The 18,848-nt window shown below is 41.3% G+C and overlaps 2 long non-coding RNA genes across 2 annotated transcripts; both read left to right on the forward strand.

The window, feature by feature from the left end:
- The first annotated feature begins 4,058 nt into the window (after positions 1-4,058).
- LOC133550530 (uncharacterized) lies at positions 4,059-6,128 on the forward strand. The gene is made up of 2 exons (XR_009806295.1): positions 4,059-5,916; positions 6,028-6,128. It is a non-coding gene; the product is annotated as an uncharacterized LOC133550530 (long non-coding RNA).
- Positions 6,129-10,565: 4,437 nt separating this feature from the next.
- LOC133550531 (uncharacterized) lies at positions 10,566-14,930 on the forward strand. The gene is made up of 2 exons (XR_009806296.1): positions 10,566-14,102; positions 14,172-14,930. It is a non-coding gene; the product is annotated as an uncharacterized LOC133550531 (long non-coding RNA).
- Positions 14,931-18,848: the final 3,918 nt, after the last annotated feature.

The raw sequence follows: 18,848 nt of genomic DNA on the forward strand, positions 1-18,848 counted from the left end.
GGGGGAGCACAATGTGTGTATTCAAAAGGGGTTTGCAGCCCTCGCATGTCATTTTACTGCTTCCTCCCGCGAGCAAACGATACCGCTGTTGGCGTGTCAGTGTAATAGTGTGATGTTGTTGCGCTATATTATGAACGAGACAGGCTGTTATGTTTTATTTTGAAGTATTGGTTTTATTTTGAAGAACCTGATGTCCGGTGCAGGAAGTGACTGCGTTTTTTTTCTCGAATATTTACTTCCTCTTCTATCGGACTTTTGCGGTTGAGTTGGAGGCGACGGAAGGAGCGGTCGGTGGAAGCTTCCGGAAGGAGAGACGCGGAACTACCAAACATTTGGAGTGAATTTGGCGGCGGCGAGAGTGTCTAAATCTGTTTTGGCGGTTGAGCATAAGCTGTTTTGTGACTGGATCGAGATGGAAGGGGATAGTGACGGGATGTATGAGGGTAGTATGGAAATGGATAGGACTAGAGGGGAGAGAGGAAAGAAGGGGAGAGGAGGGAGTGAAGGAAAGTCGAGTGCAAAAAGAGTGCATGAAGACGATGAAGAGGTTGATAAGAGGAAAAGGGTTATGGTGGATGAATATAAGATAATTTATACATTTAAATCAAACCAAGATATGAATGACATTAGTTTGATGACACTGGTTAAGGGATTAAAGAAGGACATTGGAGAGGTGGAGATAGCGAAGGTGCTCAGGGACGGACGGCTGTTGATTAAATGCAAAAATGGAGACCAAAGAACAAAGCAATGCGATTGCAAAAACTGCAACAAAATAATAAAGGAAAAAATCGAAGTGGGAGAACGAAAGGGGGCAAGAGGAGTCGTGACAGGAATCCCAAGAGGAGAAAATTTAGATGATCTGAAAAAAGAAATAAAAGGAGGAACTGTCACAATGATGAAAAGAATGATGGCATTTAGGAACGGTGAAAAGACTGAGAGCGAATCCGTGCTAGTGCAATTTGCAGAGGAGGTCCTACCAGAGAGAATCATGATTGGGTATCTAAGCTTCTATGTTAGAGCTTAAGTACCACCCCCAGTACGTTGTTTCAAGTGCCAACGCTATGGGCACATAGCTAGTGTGTGTCATGCTAAGATGAGATGTGGAAGGTGTGGAGGAGAGCATGAATATGGACAATGTGGAGAAAATGAACAGGTCAAGTGCTGTAATTGTGGCGGGAATCACACAGCAGCGTATGGGGGCTGCATCATAAGAAAACAGGCAACAGAAGTACAGCAAATCAGAGTTGAAAGAAATATTACATACGCAGAGGCAGTTAAAATAAGAAATCAAGAAAGTGCAGAACAGAACAGAAGTGAAAATAGTTCAAGAAATAAAAAACAAGAGGCAGCAAATACAGGAATTTCCATGGACAAACTAGTTGTATTCCTGGCTTATGTTATAAATTGTACAGAACAGGCTAGAAACAAGACTGAGAAAATCAAAATAATTGTGAAAGCAGCAGCAAAGTTTTTAAATTTAAAAGAACTATCCTGGGAACAAGTGCAAGGTGAGCTACAGAGAGTAGACGAGACCGAGTCATGTGACCACAATCCAACGCCATGTTAATCGTTCAGTGGAATGCCAGAAGTTTGATAGCAAACGGACAGGAATTAAAGGGATGTATTAATAATATGAAAAATAAACCACATATAATATGTATTCAAGAAACATGGCTGAAGCCAAAATTAAACTTTATAATAAAAGGATATATAACGATACGTAAAGATAGGAATGATGGGCAAGGAGGAGGATGTGCCATATTTATTAAGGAAGATAGGCATTATTCAATATTAAAAGTAAAACAAGAACTAGAGATAGTAGGAGTAGAAGTATGGAATAATAAAGAAGGATACAAAGTACTAAACTTCTATAATCCATGCAAGAAATTAGAAATTCACCAACTAGAAACAATAATCGAGCACTGGAGTGGCAATATTATTTGGTGTGGTGACTTTAATGCACATAGCACAATGTGGGGTGAAAGGGATGACTGGAATGGGGATACATTGGAAGCACTTTTGGAGGAAAAAGAACTGGTGTGTGTGAATGATGGGTCGGGAACAAGGTTAGATGTCGTCACGGGTAAAGAAACAGCAATAGATTTAACACTAGTGTCACAAGGGTTAGCAGGAAAGGTGGAGTGGGAAGTAAATAAATACAGCACAATGGGAAGTGATCACTATCCAATCTTCATTCACATAAACATAAATCATAGGACAGAAAGTTCTAGGATAGAAGGAAGATGGAAGTATAATCATGGTGACTGGGGGAAATTTAGGGAAATTACCGACATAACTTTAAAGGAAGTAGATATAAATCAAGATAATGAACAATTAAATACAGATATTACAAAGTGTATAATAGAAGCAGCCGAACAGAGCATACCAAGGAATAGTATAGGGAGAAGAAGGAAGATAGTGCCGTGGTGGACACAAGAGTGCACGGATGCAATACAAGAACGGAATAGAGCATTTGGAATATTGAGAAGAAAACATAATTTCCAAGACATGATCCAATATAAAAGGCATCAAGCTAGAGTAAGGTATGTTATTAAAAAAACAAGAAAACACCATTGGAGAACTTCTTGTGAAACACTAAATAGAACTACTCCTTTAAGCCAAGTGTGGGGAATGATCAAGAGAATGTCAGGGGTCAGAAAAGAACATAAAAATCATGTGATGAAAGATGGAATGCGGAGTGTGGTAGGAAATAAAGAAAAAGCAGAACTTTTAGCAAAAACCTTTGTTAAAGTGCACAGTAATGATAATTTGAGAAATGTAGAAAAACAAAAGAGAGAAGAAACAATTAGTTTAAATATTAAGGAAATGAAGGAAGACAACGATAATAGTTTTATCAACACTATGGATATGACATTTTCTTTGGATGAAATGGTTCGAATTTTAAAAAAAGTTAAAAATACGACGCCAGGGAAAGACCTGGTGAGTAATCAAATGATCAAAAATTTAGGTAGCATCGGCAAAGAAGTGGTCTTGAAATTATATAATAGGATATATGAAGAAGGAAAATTACCAGATGAGTGGAAAACAGCTGTAATAATTCCAATATGCAAGCCAGGGAAAGATCCGGAAGAGGCAGGAAATTATAGGCCGGTAGCATTGACCTCAAATTTGGGCAAAGTAATGGAAAAAATGATTAATGAAAGATTAATATATTATTTAAAGTCAAAAGAAATTATAAAAAACTACCAAAGTGGTTTTCGCAGAGCAAGAAGCACAAATGACCCAGCAGTGCAGCTGGAAGAGGAAATTAGAAAAGGACAAATAAATAAAGAAAGTATAATCGCGGTGTTTTTTGACATAGAGAAAGCGTATGATATGTTGTGGAAACAGGGCTTGCTGATGAAACTAAATAAGATTGGGATTAGAGGAAGAATGTATAGATGGATAAAAGAGTTTTTAACAAGTAGAACATTATTAGTAAAAATAGAGAATGAATATAGCAGAGAATACGAAGTGGAAAATGGGACCCCACAAGGGAGTATAATAAGTCCAGTACTATTTTCCATCATGATAAATGAAGTTTTTAGTGAAGTGGAAGGGTTAGTGGAGGTGGCATTGTTTGCTGATGATGGAGTGATGTGGAAGAGAGGTAGAAATACAAATCATATAGAAAAGAAGATTCAAAAAGCGGTAAATAATGTTCAAGACTGGGGGACAGCTTGGGGTTTAAGATTCTCTGTTGGAAAGACAAAAGTCATAAATTTTACGAAGAGGAAAGTACAAAACAAGCTCCAAATAAAACTCTATGGAGAAAACATAGAAGAGGTACAAGTATTTAAATATTTAGGAATATGGTTCGATAAAAATACTAACTGGTCAACCCACATCAGCAAGATAGTGGAAAAAAGTAAAAAGGTGTTAAATATAATGAGGGCTTTGAGGGGTAAAGATTGGGGGGCTGATAGGTTGACATTGAAAACAATATATATCACTTTAATTCGATCTGTTATCGACTACGGATGCATTATTTATCAATATGCTTCAAAAACTCAACTTGAGAAAATAGACCGGATCCAGTCGCAGGCTTTAAGGTTATGTTGTGGAGCTACTACATCTACTCCAGTGGCAGCATTACAAGTAGAAATGAATGAAAATCCTTTGGACATGAGGAGAGATCAACTCTCAGCAGTTTATTGGGCAAACTTAAAAGGAGCCAAGCGAGGACATCCAACCCGTCAAGTGCTACTAAATTGCCAAGAAAAAGGGAAGAAAGAAATGAATAGTTTTGGGTGGATAATAGGAGATATATGTAAAAAAACACAAATTGACAATATTAAAGTGAGCCCTACAGTACCAATTCCTGCAATACCACCGTGGATGTATGACAACCCAAAGGTAGAGATGCAGTTACTGAAGAATATACATTCAAATAGTTACCAAATTGAACAATGGATTGAGGAAATTTTTTTTGATAATATTATGATATTCACAGATGCATCAAAAACTATAAATAGTAAAGTAGGAGCAGCTGCAGCTATCCCACAGAGAAATATAGTGTTGAATAAAAGAATTAGTGATAAACTACCTGTTTTTACGGGGGAATTGGTAGCAATTTATATGGCAGTTAACTGGATAGAGGAAAATAAAGCAAGGACAGCAGTCGTGTGCTCGGACTCCAGCAGTGCATTGACGAGCATAAGTGAATTGAATTGAATTATATTTATATAGCGCTTTTCTCTAGTGACTCAAAGCGCTTTACATAGTGCAACCCAATATCTAAGTTACATTTAAACCAGTGTGGGTGGCACTGGGAGCAGGTGGGTAAAGTTTCTTGCCCAAGGACACAACGGCAGTGACTAGGATGGTGGAAGCGGGAATCAAACCTGCAACCCTCAAGTTGCTGGCACGGCCGCTCCACCAACCGAGCTATACCGCCCCATACCGCATAAAAAACATAACATCAGAAACAAGACTAGATATAGTTTATGAAATAGTTCAGGCAATCTACAGGATAAATAAAGCGGGAGGTGTGGTAACATTTCTCTGGGTTCCTGCTCATGTAGGAGTTGAGGGAAATGAGTTAGCTGACAGATACGCAAAACAAGCAACCACTAAAACAGAAGTAAATATGGAGATTAAGCACAGTAAAGAAGAAGTGAAGAGCATAATTAAGATAGAACACAATAAAAAGTGGCAGGATAATTGGAATAAGGAAATAAAAGGTAGATAGTTTTACAAAGTCCAGAGGAGAGTAGGTGTCATGAGAGGAGGGGGTAGAAATAGGAAAGAAGAAGACATTATTACTAGAATGAGATTAGGACATACTTATCTAAATAGTTCACTAAAATTGATAGGCAAACATACTACAGGGCTGTGTGATTTTTGCCATCAAATAGAGAATGTTGACCATGTTTTAACACAATGTAGGAAATACAATAGAGAAAGAGAAATACTGGAAAATAAGTTAGCAAAAGAAAATATTAGGTTAGAAGTGGAGGTATATTAGGATTGCATTCAGAAAACATAGGATACAAAGCAATATACACATATTTAAAAAACACTGGGTTAAATAAAAGAATATAGAGTAGGGATCCACCTCGGTCCACACTCCATTACAGTAGGTGGCGGTAATGCACACCAGAAGGTTGCTTGCCAACCGCCATAAAAACAAAAGAAGAAGAAGAAGAAGACTTTTGCTGATGAGGTAATAGTTCTTCATTGCTCTGTGTTTCTTGTGTAAATATTATTTCTAAACTTTCATATTACTTTAAAAGTTAAAACATTAATGTTGTAGGTATATGTGATGTGCTGTTTTAAGTATTTTTTTATGCACAATTTTATTAAGTAAGGATTAGAGCGTCGAATGTTTGGTCATAATTACACATGGTATTTACGCAGGTATCACTCCGCCAGAAAAGTAGAGACCTGTGTGTGTGTTTCATGTTTCCAACAAAGGTATGTGGATTTGTGTATTATTATTTTTTTTTTGTGATAAAACGTTTTTGTTATTGTAATTTGAATTATTATTTTTATATGAATGAATGTTGTTTACTTCCTCTTCTATAGGACTTTTGCTGATGAGGTATCACTCCGCCAGAAAAGTAGAGACCTGTGTATGTGTTTCATGTTTCCAACAAAGGTGGTCAATAAATGATGAAACGACGGAATGGTGGAGTGTCTCCTACTTATAAAAAACTACACAACGCAGAATAAGACTCACTACCATGAATTGATTAACGTGGACCCCGACTTAAACAAGTTTAAAAACGTATTTGGGTGTTACCATTTAGTGGTCAATAGTACGGAATATGTACTGTACTGTGCAATCTACTAATAAAAGTATCAATCAATCAATCAAACATCAGTATCAATAAGTCAGTCGCTCCACCTGTGCAAGCTGATGCCATGTGACGCGGTGTGGCTATCCCTCGTCAAAACACCTCGCGCCTGCACGCGTGTTCGGGTTTTAATCTTGGCGGAGGGTTGTTAATCAACTCCGCCGTCCAAAGCGGCAGCCGTCACTTCACTCCCGGGTCTTGTTCCTGCAGCAATTAGCAGGAGGGAGGAAACGACGCTTTGCCCGTGTCTCATGGATATGCAGGCATAGGCGCTCATCTACATTTTTGCCAGTGGGTGCTCGGTGTGTGTGTACAACCCCCGTTTCCATGTGAGTTGGGAAATTGAGCTGAATGTAAATATAAACGGAATACAATGATTTGCAAATCATTTTCAACCCATATTTAGTTGAATATTCTACAAGAACAACATACTTGATGTTCAAACTGATGAATTTTTTTTTTTTTTTTGCAAATAATCAATAACTTTAGAATTTGATGCCAGCAACACTGTCACGGTCCGCTATGTGGAATTTATATGTAGCAATGTAGTACTCCTTCGCGTTGTGTTTTTCCCCAAAAGACGACACCCAGTCATTCTTCTGGCTCAAACATGGTTTATTCTGGTGAAAACAATCATAGTGATTCTCCAATCAGCCTTCTTTACATTTATAAACAGTCACGTGGAAGACAACAGACTGACCAACACATTAACACACGATAAAATAATACACAGTACCTGGTGAAAACAATCATAGTGAGTCTCCAATCAGCCTTCTTTACATTTATAAACCTGGACAGAAATAAAACAAAACAAAACTAACATAAATACTTCTCTTTTAGGCTTACAGCTAGCTTGCTAATAAGTTAGCTGAAAGCAAATTCAGAGAGCGCCAGAGAGCAATACCCACAGTCACGTGGAAGACAACAGACTGACGACACACAAGTGTCCCAGCCTGGAAGTCTACTGTGACATGTGACATTCAATGACCATAAAAAATGTAGGAAATGACTGTACTGAACTTAGAATAATAAAAATGGAGAAATAAAGAGTCACATTACATAATGTGTAAATGTAATAAATTAGATAAAATGACATCAAAATAAAAAGACATCAAAACAAGAACAGTAGTAAGACAGTAAGCAATTGAGATCATAAATTACCTCTGTTACATATAGGTTCATGTTTAGTTCTAGACTCAGCAGATCCTTGTTTTTGTGCACTTCCTGTTTTGTCTCGTGTCCATGGTTTCGTCATTTGTTCACCTGCTCTGGCGTCAGGCACGCCTGTGTTCTAATTATTGTTTGAGTATATAGGCCTGCGTTATTCCTTAGTTCGTCCTTGGTCCATTGTTTGCTTTACACAACAAGTCACGGTTAGTATTCTGTCTTAGAGTTTCTTTTGTGCTAAGTTCCGCCTTAGCTTCGCGTGCGCTCGGTACGTCTTTTGTTTTGTACTTTAGTCTCCTGCTAAGTTTTAGCTTTAGCTTCCCGTGCGTAGGCACGCGTTTTATTTTGTCATTTTGTGTCAGTGTTCTGTTGTTTTATTAAAAATCAAGTTCTTACCTGCACTCCTGCCTGACTGGTCGTGTGCATCCATGAGGTGGCAACTCCGCGCAGCAAGTGCGCCGCGTACGCGTGACAAACACATGACAAAGAAGTTGGGAAAGGTGGGAATAAATACTGACAAAGTTGAGGAATGATCATCAAACACTGTTTTGGAACATCCCACAGATGTGCGGGCTAATTGGGAACAACTGGGTGCCATGATTGGGTATAACAAAAGCTTCTCTCGCCCCATCCTTTCTTGTGAAAGGATGGGGCGAGGTACACCCATTTATCCACAACTGCATTTCTCAAAGTGCAATTGCAAGAAATTTAGGGATTTCAACATCTACGGTCCATAATATCATCAAAAGGTTCAGAGAATCTGGAGAAATCACTCCACGTAAGCGGCATGACCGGAAACCAACATTGAATGACCGTGACCTTCGAGCCCTCAGACCGCACTGTATCAAAAACCGACATCAATCTCTTAAGGATTTCACCACATCTCCCGTCCAAAGGCAAAACTTAGTAACTTACTTCTAGCTGATTTTGAGATAACAAAGGAAAACCAATCTATCTTGATGCTGTTTTACAAAGATTTACAAAGTCATCAAACGTATAGATGTCTTCTTGAGCTTTCATTTTCTTGCCGATTGAGCCATGGATTGAATCTGCTCTCATGAACGTGTGCCCTTTCTCCAGATATTTTATCACAATCTCGGGTGGGCCCCATTCTGCGTTTGCACATTGGGCAAGAGCCGTGTACAGGGTCCAGTTTTTATTTTGACTTCCACAGTTGTCTGACCAAAAGAGTATGAAAGGGGAAGAATCAAGGACAATACATATAATGAAAGGGCTTGCAACGTCCTGGACCAATCTTCCAAATATCCCCTCGTGCCATAATATTACATAATCAGGTTGACCGTCGGCCCCCATTCGTGCAAATGTCTCATTAAAGACAATAAGGCGACTGACAAAGAAGCTCCGATTGGTCCCTTGAGATACTAGGTTTTTCTGTTGTATCTACGCGGTTATGTGGTAGTTGCTAGGTCCTGCCATGCGCGTAACATCTTACCTACTGAACAAATTACAATATCGCATACACTAATGTAAAGCATATCACCTAGGAACTCCAAAATTATTATCAGCTCAGTTTTGACCAAAATTGAGTTACTGGGTTTTGCTTTTGGACGGGAGACATGGGCTCAGGAACACTTCAGAAAAACTACTGTCACTAAATACAGTTCGTCGCTACATCTGTAAGTGCAAGTTAAAGCTCAACTGTGCAAAGCGAAAGCCATTTATCAACAACATCCAGAAACACCGCCAAATTCTCTGGGCTCGAGATATTCTAAGATGGACTGAGGCAAAGTGGAAAAGTGTTCTGTGGTCTGACGAGTCCACATTTCAAATTTTTGGGGGAAATATTCTGTTATGGCTCAGACTCCTGCCAGCGCCACTCATCCGTCTGTGCGCACCTCGGGCTACGTCCACAGGCGTGCACAGCCAGGGACGAGCCGCGCGCTTCTCCACCCTGCAGCAGCCATCAGCTGCAATCAATCACCGGCAATCTTCACACTTGATGGTATTGACGGAGCTGCCTTCATAAACCTGGACAACCTGGCATCACTCGCCGGATTATAGTCTTCTGTACATGTCACTACCCGTGTTCTCCTGGATCCCCTGTTGTTCCCCTTGCCTCCCGGATTGCCTTTTGGATTCTCGACCTCCCGCCTGGACACGTTTTCCTACGGACTTCCGCGTTCCTTCGCTCTGGTCAACATTTTGGTAAGACACACCTCAGATAATCTACACACATAGCCTTACACCATACACACTTGAGTTTTTGTCACACTTCATTTCCTTGGTTTATTATTAGTATTGTTTATATTCTTATTTTATATATATATATATATATATATATATATATATATATATATATATATATATATATATGTATATATATTATATATATTTGACATTACTGCCACTTGGTGTTAGTCTGCCGTCATCTCCTCTTAGTAAACCCAACATATTTGACATTGTGTCATCCGGACCATTGGGGAAGCGAACCATCCAGACTGTTATGGACGCAAAGTTCAAAAGCCAGCATCTGTGATGGTAAGGGGGTGCATTAGTGCCCAAGGCATGGGTAACTTATACATCTGTGAAGGCACCATTAATGCTGAAATGTACATACAGGTTTTAGAACAACATATGCTGCCATCTATGCGCCATCTCATGACGCGGAGTCGAACCCGCATTTCCTTGGCGGCGGGCGTCTCCTCTGTCAACACGCTAAGACTTGCCTCCGCTGCCAGCATGCTAAGACACATCCCCGTTTGTGCTGAGCGCAACACGCCCACGCAGCGACGAGCCTGCACTTAATCGATAATTGACACACCTGGAATTGATGAAAGGGAGCGGCATGCAGACCAGCAGACCCGAGGAACCTTTGCCAGAACGTCGCTATCTTCCCAGTAACCGTTACGTCTGGCATTGGTTCCTCGGGTCTGTTGGTTTTTATGCCGCTCCCTTTCATCAATTCCAGGTGTGTCGATTATTGATTGAGTGCATGCTTGTCGTTTCGTGGGCGTGTTGCGCTCAGCACGAGCAGGGATGTGTCTGAGCATCCTGTCAGCGGAGGCAAGTCTTAGCGTGTCGACAGAGGAGGCGCCCGCCGCCGAGGAAACGCGGGTTCGACTACGTGTCGTGACACCATCTTTTTTCATGGACGCCCCTGCTTATTTCAGCAAGACAATGCCAAGCCACATTCAGCACGTGTTACAACAGCGTGGCTTCGTAAAAAAAGAGTGCAGGTACTTTCCTGGCCCGCCTGCAGTCCAGACCTGTCTCCCATCGGAAATGTGTGGCGCATTATGAAGCGTAAAATACGTCAGCCGAGACCCTGGACCGTTGAAAGACTGAAGCTCTACATAAAACAAGAATGGGAAATAATTCCACTTTCAAAGCTTCGACAATTAGTTTCCTCAGTTCCCAAACCAAGGGAGTAGGTTTGATTTTGAGATTGGTGGGGACACAAAAGTGCTCCAAGGCAGCACTCTGAAAGTTTCCTTTTTTTTTTTTTTTACATTAGCAATCATAATTTCACGTCATGCAGATGTTATAGGGTAAAGCAACTTAAATGAAAGCAAAGGAGACAACTTGGAAGAGTTCTCATCTTTACTCTTTAGTTTAAGGCTGTAGTGCAACTGTGCATCATACTGCCAATTATCATAGCCTGCTGTCCATCAACAACATTAGAAATACATTCATGCAATACAACATTGTAAATAAAAATAAATGAACTGTAATAATCTTTTCCCCAACTTGTGTTTAAATCACTCACATTTTTTCCTTTCAACTACTTCTTTCTATTGCTGCTTTTGTACTGTAAATATGTTTGTCACTAATACTCAAATACAAGCAGATTAATGTCCACTGGTTGTTCCTATTTGAAAGAGCCAAACACATGCCTCCGCCGGTCTGTCACAGAAATGAACTGCTGTTCAAAAATATGTTGATGCATGACGGATACATTAAGGACAATGACCATAGAGCTTGATGGTACAGTTACTGCCTGAGCAAAAAGGCTTTAGATAGATAGATAGATAGATAGATAGTACTTTATTGATTCCTTCAGGAGAGTTCCTTCAGGAAAATTAAAATTCCAGCAGCAGTGTACAGAGTTGAGATCAATTTAAAGAAAAAAGTAAAAAGTAAATAATGGGGGTTTAAATGGAAACAAAATAGAGAAATATTACAAAAAGAATAAAAACAATGGGAATAACAATATAACAGTAGAATAAGAATATAACAAGACAAAGTAGGCAGTAGTGACCATGTTACTTTTACTAAATATGAATATTACTTCTTATTAATGAATTATATTTTAGCATTGTAAAATCACATGATCATCTAGTGAGGGCTTATTGTATTTCCACCACTTTGGTATTTTCAAACCGTTGCTCACTTCTACACAAATACATGAAACTAAAAAATAATTTCAAAAATAAAACGGAAAGGTGAAATCCGGCGATCTGATTGGTTGTTAACCGTGGTTTAAATATTCTAAAGCCTTATCACAGCGTAGGCTATCACTCCGCCTCAGGCACGCATGACTGGTATGAATGGAAGTTGTTGTCATGTATCCATGACAACGGACTGTTGCAGGCCGTAGTAAAAGACAGCTGATGTTTTTACGATGTTAAAAAACGGACTAAAGTAGTTGAATTCACATGTTTAAGGTTAACTTTCACCTCCGGGGAGGGTTAACAATGGTAAAGGGGATTAAGCATTGACTTTCACCTGAAAAAAAGCGGAAGAAAAGACGATGAGATGACATTAGAGGAAACGTGACCCCGGAAGTAAATGCGTCATCCCATAGCTTATGTTTGTAAATTGTTTTTTAATTTTTTTTTATAATGCAGCGTTAACAAAACGTCTGTATTTTTCTAATATAGCGTTATATTTTTTATAATATAGCGTTAACAAAACGTCTGTATTAATCATGACCCCGGAAGTAAATGGTAAGGTTTTTGTAGGGGGGAAGAAATTTGGCGTGACACTCTCGTCCGCTCGCTAGCAACTAGCATGTAGGCTAGCTTTTACAAGCAGAAGGAGTGACAGCGGGGACAGCCAATCACACGTAAGTTAGCGTGAAACCGGCAACCAATCAAGGAGCGATATTTAGGTTAGAGGCGGGACTTCTAGCAGAGACGGACATTTAACCCTTTCTGTGCCATAATCATTGACTAAACATTACGGGCAGCGCTTGTATTGATAGTGACTACACAGTAGCGGCTGGATATTGGTAGGGACGTGTCCCTAGCGTCCCTACCAAATTCTACGCCCTTGTCCCAAACGTTTATTGAGTGTTGTTAAAAGAAAAGGTGATGTAACACAGTGGTGAACATGCCCTTTCCCAACTACTTTGGCACGTGTTGGAGCCATGAAATTCTTAGTTTTTTTTATTATTTGCGAAAAAAATAAATAAAGTTTATGAGTTTGAACATCAAATATCTTGTCTTTGTAGCGCATTCAACTGAATATGGGTTGAAAAGGATTTGCAAATCCTTGTATTCCGTTTTTATTTACCTCCAACAGGATTTCCCAACTCATATGGAAACACGGTTTGTATTAGTGTTGTCACGATACCAATATTTTGGTACCGGTACCAAAAGTATTTTTGGTACTTTTCGGTACTTCTCTATATAAAGAGGACCACAAAAAATGTCATTATTGGCTTTATTATACAAACAAATCTTACGGTACATTAAACATTTCTTATTGCAATTTTTCCTTAAATAAAATAGTGAACACACAAGACAACTTGTCTTTTAGTAGTAAGTAAACAAACAAAGGCTCCTAATTTAGCTGCTGATGTATGCAGTAACATATTTTGTCATTATTAATTCCATTATTTTGTCAATATTATGATTGAAAAACTGTGCGATCTTGGCCATATCGGCTGCTTGAACACATTCGTAAAGTGGTTCGGGAAGAATTAAAAACTATGCTTGAGTTGGGGGTGATAGAAGAATCCTACAGTGCATGGTGCAGTCCCATTGTCTTAGTAGCGAAGAAGGATAGAACTGTGCGGTTCTGTGTGGATTACCGCAGGGTGAATGACATTTCACGTTTTGACGCGTACCCAATGCCTTGGGTCGACGAGCTGCTAGATCGGCTGGGCACTGCTCGTTTTTTTACGACACTGGATTTGACGAAGGGCTACTGGCAGATTCCCTTGTCTACAGAGTCCCGAGAAAAAACGGCCTTCTCCACTCCGGAAGGTTTGTACCAATTCGTAACACTTCTGTTTGGCTTGTTCGGTGCGCTTGCCACGTTCCGGCGCCTCATGGACCGGTTGCTGCGGCCCCATGCGGCATACGCGGCTGCCTACCTGGATGACGTAATCATTCAGAGTAGCAGCTGGGAACAGCACATGCGGTGGGTGGGGGCGGTGCTCGAGTCCCTGAGGCGGGCGGGGCTCACCGCCAACCCGGCGAAGTGCGCCGTTGGCCGGAGGGAGGTACAGTATCTGGGGTACCACTTGGGGGGTGCGGCCCCAAGTGGACAAAACGGCGGCCATCGCGGCCTGTCCACCTCCCAAGACGAAAAAAGAGGTGAGGCAGTTTTTGGGATTGGCGGGCTATTACCGCCGGTTCATTCCCCAGTTCCCCACTGACTGACCTCACCCGAAAGAGTGCTCCAGAACTGGTCCAGTGGACGGAGCAGTGCCAGCGGGCATTTGAGAAGGTAAAAGCAGCACTCTGTGAGGAACCGGTACTGCACATGCCAAATTTTAACATCCCTTTTTGTCTGCAGCCGGACGCGTCGGGCCAGGGACTGGGGGCGGTGCTGTCCCAGCGGGTGGAGGGCGTCGACCGCCCCGTACTCTACATCAGCCGGAAGCTCTCGGACCGGGAGGCAAGGTACAGCACAGTGGAGAGGGAGTGCCTCGCCATCCGGTGGGCGGGGGGGGCCCTCCGCTACTACCTGCTGGGGCGCGCCTTCAGTCTCTACTCAGACCACAAACCGCTATAATGGCTCCACCGCATGAAGGACGCCAATGCGCGGATCACCTGGTGGTACCTGGCATTACAACCCTACAACTTCCGGGTGGTCCACAGGCCGGGCGCGCAGATGGCCGTGGCCGACTTCCTCTCTCGCCCAGGGGCGCGGGGGAGTGGGCGCGGCCAGACGGGTGTCCGGCCGGAGTCTGGCGGTAGAGGCATGTGGCAAAGGCCGTGGTCCGCGCGTTCCCTGCGGGCGGGGTGTGTGCAGCGATGGGCCATGGAGCAGCTGACAGGTGAGTGGATAATCTCAGCTGGAACGAGTTATCTAATCACCTGTCCCTTTATTAGGAGCGCGGGAGACCTTGACAGGGGGAGGAACGCGGAAGAGACGCAAACACGAGGCACAAGCGGGAGGAATGCAGGGTGCATGGACAAACCCGAAAAGGACTGAGGATTGCAAGTATGGGCTGAAAAGTCCAAGAGAAATTTGAGTGTAACGAAAAGATATTTGAACATAACGAAAAGATATTTGAGTGTAACGAAAAGACATTAAAAAGTGTAAACGCTGCCAGGAGTGTGCCACCTTCCTGTGATCCATCAGAACCCAAGCACAAGCATTGCTAAATTGTCATTTTGGCAAACATCTGGCAGTAACAAAAGGTAAAAAGCTATATGTGTTTAAAAATCCTAAAATCATTTTTAAGGCTGTAATTTTTTTCTCTAAAATTGTCTTTCTGAAAGTTTAAAGGAGCAAAGTAAAAAAAAAAAAGAATTTATTTAAACAAGTGAAGACCAAGTCTTAAAAATATTGTCTTGGATTTTCAAATTCTATTTGAGTTTTGTCTCTCTTAGAATTAAAAATGTCGAGCAAAGCGAGACCAGCTTGCTAGTAAATAAATACAATTTGAAAAATAGAGGCAGCTCACAGGTAAGTGCTGCTATTTGAGCTATTTTTAGAACAGGCCAGCAGGCGACTCATCTGGTCCTTACAGACCACGTTGGTGACCACTGCCCTAGAATATCAACCATCAATCAATCAATGTTTATTTATATAGCCCCAAATCACAAATGTCTCAAAGGACTGCACAAATCATTACGACTAAAACATCCTCGGAAGAACCCACAAAAGGGCAAGGAAAACTCACACCCAGTGGGCAGGGAGAATTCACATCCAGTGGGATGCCAGTGACAATGCTGACTATGAGAAACCTTGGAGAGGACCTCAGATGTGGGCAACCCCCCCCCCCCTCTAGGGGACCGAAAGCAATGGATGTCGAGCGGGTCTAACATGATACTGTGAAAGTTCAATCCATAGTGGCTCCAACACAGCCGCGAGAGTTCAGTTCAAGCGGATCCAAGACAGCAGCGAGAGTCCTGTCCACAGGAAACCATCTCAGGCGGAGGCGGATCAGCAGCGTAGAGATGTCCCCAACCGATACACAGGCGAGCGGTCCATCCTGGGTCCCGACGAGCGGTCCATCCTGGGTCTCGACTCTGGACAGCCAGTACTTCATCCATGGTCATCGGACCGGACCCCCTCCACAAGGGGAGGGGGGACATAGGAGAAAGAAAAAGAAAAGAAGCGGCAGATCAACTGGTCTAGAAAGGAGGTCTATTTAAAGGCCAGAGTATACAGATGAGTTTTAAGGTGAGACTTAAATGGTTCTACTGAGGTAGCATCTCAAACTGTTACCGGGAGGGCATTCCAGAGTACTGGAGCCGGAACGGAAAACGCTCTATAGCCCGCAGACTTTTTTTTGGGCTATAGGAATCACTAATAAGTCGGAGTCTTTTGAACCCAGATTTCTTGCCGGGACATATGGTACAATACAATCGGCAAGATAGGATGGAGCTAAACCGTGTAGTATTTTATACGTAAGTACTAAAACCTTAAAGTCACATCTTAAGTGCACAGCACGCCAGTGCAGGTGAGCCATTACAGGTGTAATATGATCAAACTTTCTTGTTCTTGTCAAAAGTCTAGCAGCCGCATTTTGTACCAACTGTAATCTTTTAATGCTAGACATGGGGAGACCCGAAAATAATACGTTACAGTAATCGAGACGAGACGTAACAAACGCATGGATAATGATCTCGGCGTCTTTAGTGGACAAAATGGAGCGAATTTTAGCGATATTACGGAGATGAAAGAAGGCCGTTTTAGTAACGCTTTTAATGTGTGACTCAAAGGAGAGAGTTGGGTCGAAGATAATACCCAGATTTTTTACCGAGTCACCTTGTTTTATTATTTGGTTGTCAAATGTTAAAGTTGTATTATTAAATAGAGGTCGGTGTCTAGCAGGAGCGATAATCAGCATTTCCGGTTTTTTGGCGTTAAGTTGCAAAAAAATAGCGGACATCCATTGTTTAATTTCATTAAGACACGCTTCCAACTGACTACAGTGAGGGCTTATAATTGTACCTAAGCAGATACTTTCCAAGTATGTATCACTACAGTATCAACACGGGGACTGGACAATTTGTTTGCTTTATGCCTTTTTAAACAGCTCAATACAATATGAACATAAACACTATTTTACGGACAATAATAAAAAAAAAAGACCTGCGTTGCCAGAATTCGCATCCCCCATATAATTTTTTCATTTTTAGAGGACATTTTAGTGAACTCGTTATCATCCCGTTAACTTTGACAGCCCTAATAGAAAGACAACAGCTTAACTGGCTGTGCTATGAATATTTTAAAGTCTTCAATAGGTTTTGGTTGAGTGTGATGCATAAATGTGGAGCTTCATTAGTATAATGAGCTCCAAAGAGAAGCCACACAGATGCTCAATCGTGAAGGACGCTTTCGGTGTCGTTTTGGCATTTCCAACTCTGGAACAAACGATCGTCAGTAATTCATCAGGCTGTATAGGAAAATGTAACTTGACGCACAGAAGGAAGAAAGGAGCCTTTCTCTCGCAAGTCCCCGTTTTAATTAATCGCATCCCGAGTCTTGCCGGGATTAAATATTTCATTACATAAAATAAAAAATGATGAATAGGCATTCTTTAATTTACTTCAAACGGGAATAGAGTCATCACGCTGCGTTGCCGCCGCGGCCGTTGTCATGCTTGGCGTGCCTGCAGATTAAACGAAAAAAAAAAAAGCTTCCAGTGGTTTTGATTTCATTGAACGACGGCCATTGATGAGTAGTGTGTGGGGAGAAGATGCCTGTTTCATGCGAACCTCATATAAAGTGTCATTATTATTTTCTTTATTTCTGGGGCGCTCTAAAAGTGAGTAGAAACCTCACATTTACTTTACTCATAAAAAATGATTTTGTCAGGCTTTCCCCTGACAGTTTGTCTATGTTTTAGTTTTTTCCTCTCCATTTGTCTGTTTCCTCTGTGTTTAGTATCTCCTGTCTTTAGTTCCTGTCTAGTGCTCTTATTTTGTCAGCTTCCTGTTTTGTTCCCTGAGTGCTGTGTTCCTCCTCAGCTGCGGCTGATTGGCACCTGGCCACACTTGTTGCCAATCAGCCTGCTCCTATTTGTACCTTCCTTATCTTGTGTCAGTTGCTGGATCATTGTATTGTCATCCAGACTTGTCGTTGCCATATGTTGCTCTTGTCGTGTCTGTGATTCTTTTCAGCTATTACCTGTCGTGCTACATTTTGCCCTGGTCGTCGTAGCCGTAAGCTGTTCTTGTTAGCCATTAGTTATTTCCAGTTTTTCTGTTTGCTATCCACTAGCTTCCATGCTAAAGTTCCTTTTTGTTTTCTAGCTTCAAGTGCTAGCTCCCTTAGTTTGTTATTCCGCCCACATGCGGGCTTTTTGTTTGTTCTTGTTTAGTTTTAATTAAATCATGTTTTCATATGCTATGCCTGCCTCCGTCTCTGCATCTTGGGGTTCATCAACAACAAATACATCTGACAATGACATTCCTAACGAAATTTACGAGTAGTTTTGTCTGTGTTTTTTCCTTGGGGGCACTAAAACGCAATTTTGATTTATGTCCCAATACTTATGCCTTGTGTTAGTCCTAAGTGTCCCAATACTTTTTGTCCAGTGGTAGTCCTAAGTGTCCCAATACTTTTGTCTAGTATACCTATCTTCTCTACACTGTGTGGGCACGCTAGTGTTTCCTCTTTTTAAGCAGCCATCTTGAGACAACAGCAGCGCAGCAGCATCAGCTCAGTGGTTATTTGAAAGATCATAAAATCCAAACCGGAGCAGTAATCAAAACTGTTTCGATAACTTTTAATCAGAAGGGTTCAAACTCTCTCCTGTGTGAGTTTGAAGCCGAAACGACAAAAGTGCTCAGAGGAGATAATGTTTAAAGAAATGTTTGTTTTGAAGGAGTAATTTCCAACTGCCTGTTGAGTTTTGCTAAAGAATGACAACTATTAAAATGTAGGTCTAAGTAAGACCTACATAGAGGTTTTTGTTTCAGGTCTCTCCGACATTCCTACCGGAAGTTATAAGCAGTTTTGTCTGTGTTTTCTTCCTAGGAGCAGTTTTTTCCGTGTTTTATTCAAAAATTG

This window comes from Nerophis ophidion, linkage group LG04 (assembly GCF_033978795.1).
Source record: "Nerophis ophidion isolate RoL-2023_Sa linkage group LG04, RoL_Noph_v1.0, whole genome shotgun sequence".
NCBI classification, from domain to species: Eukaryota; Metazoa; Chordata; class Actinopteri; order Syngnathiformes; family Syngnathidae; genus Nerophis; species Nerophis ophidion.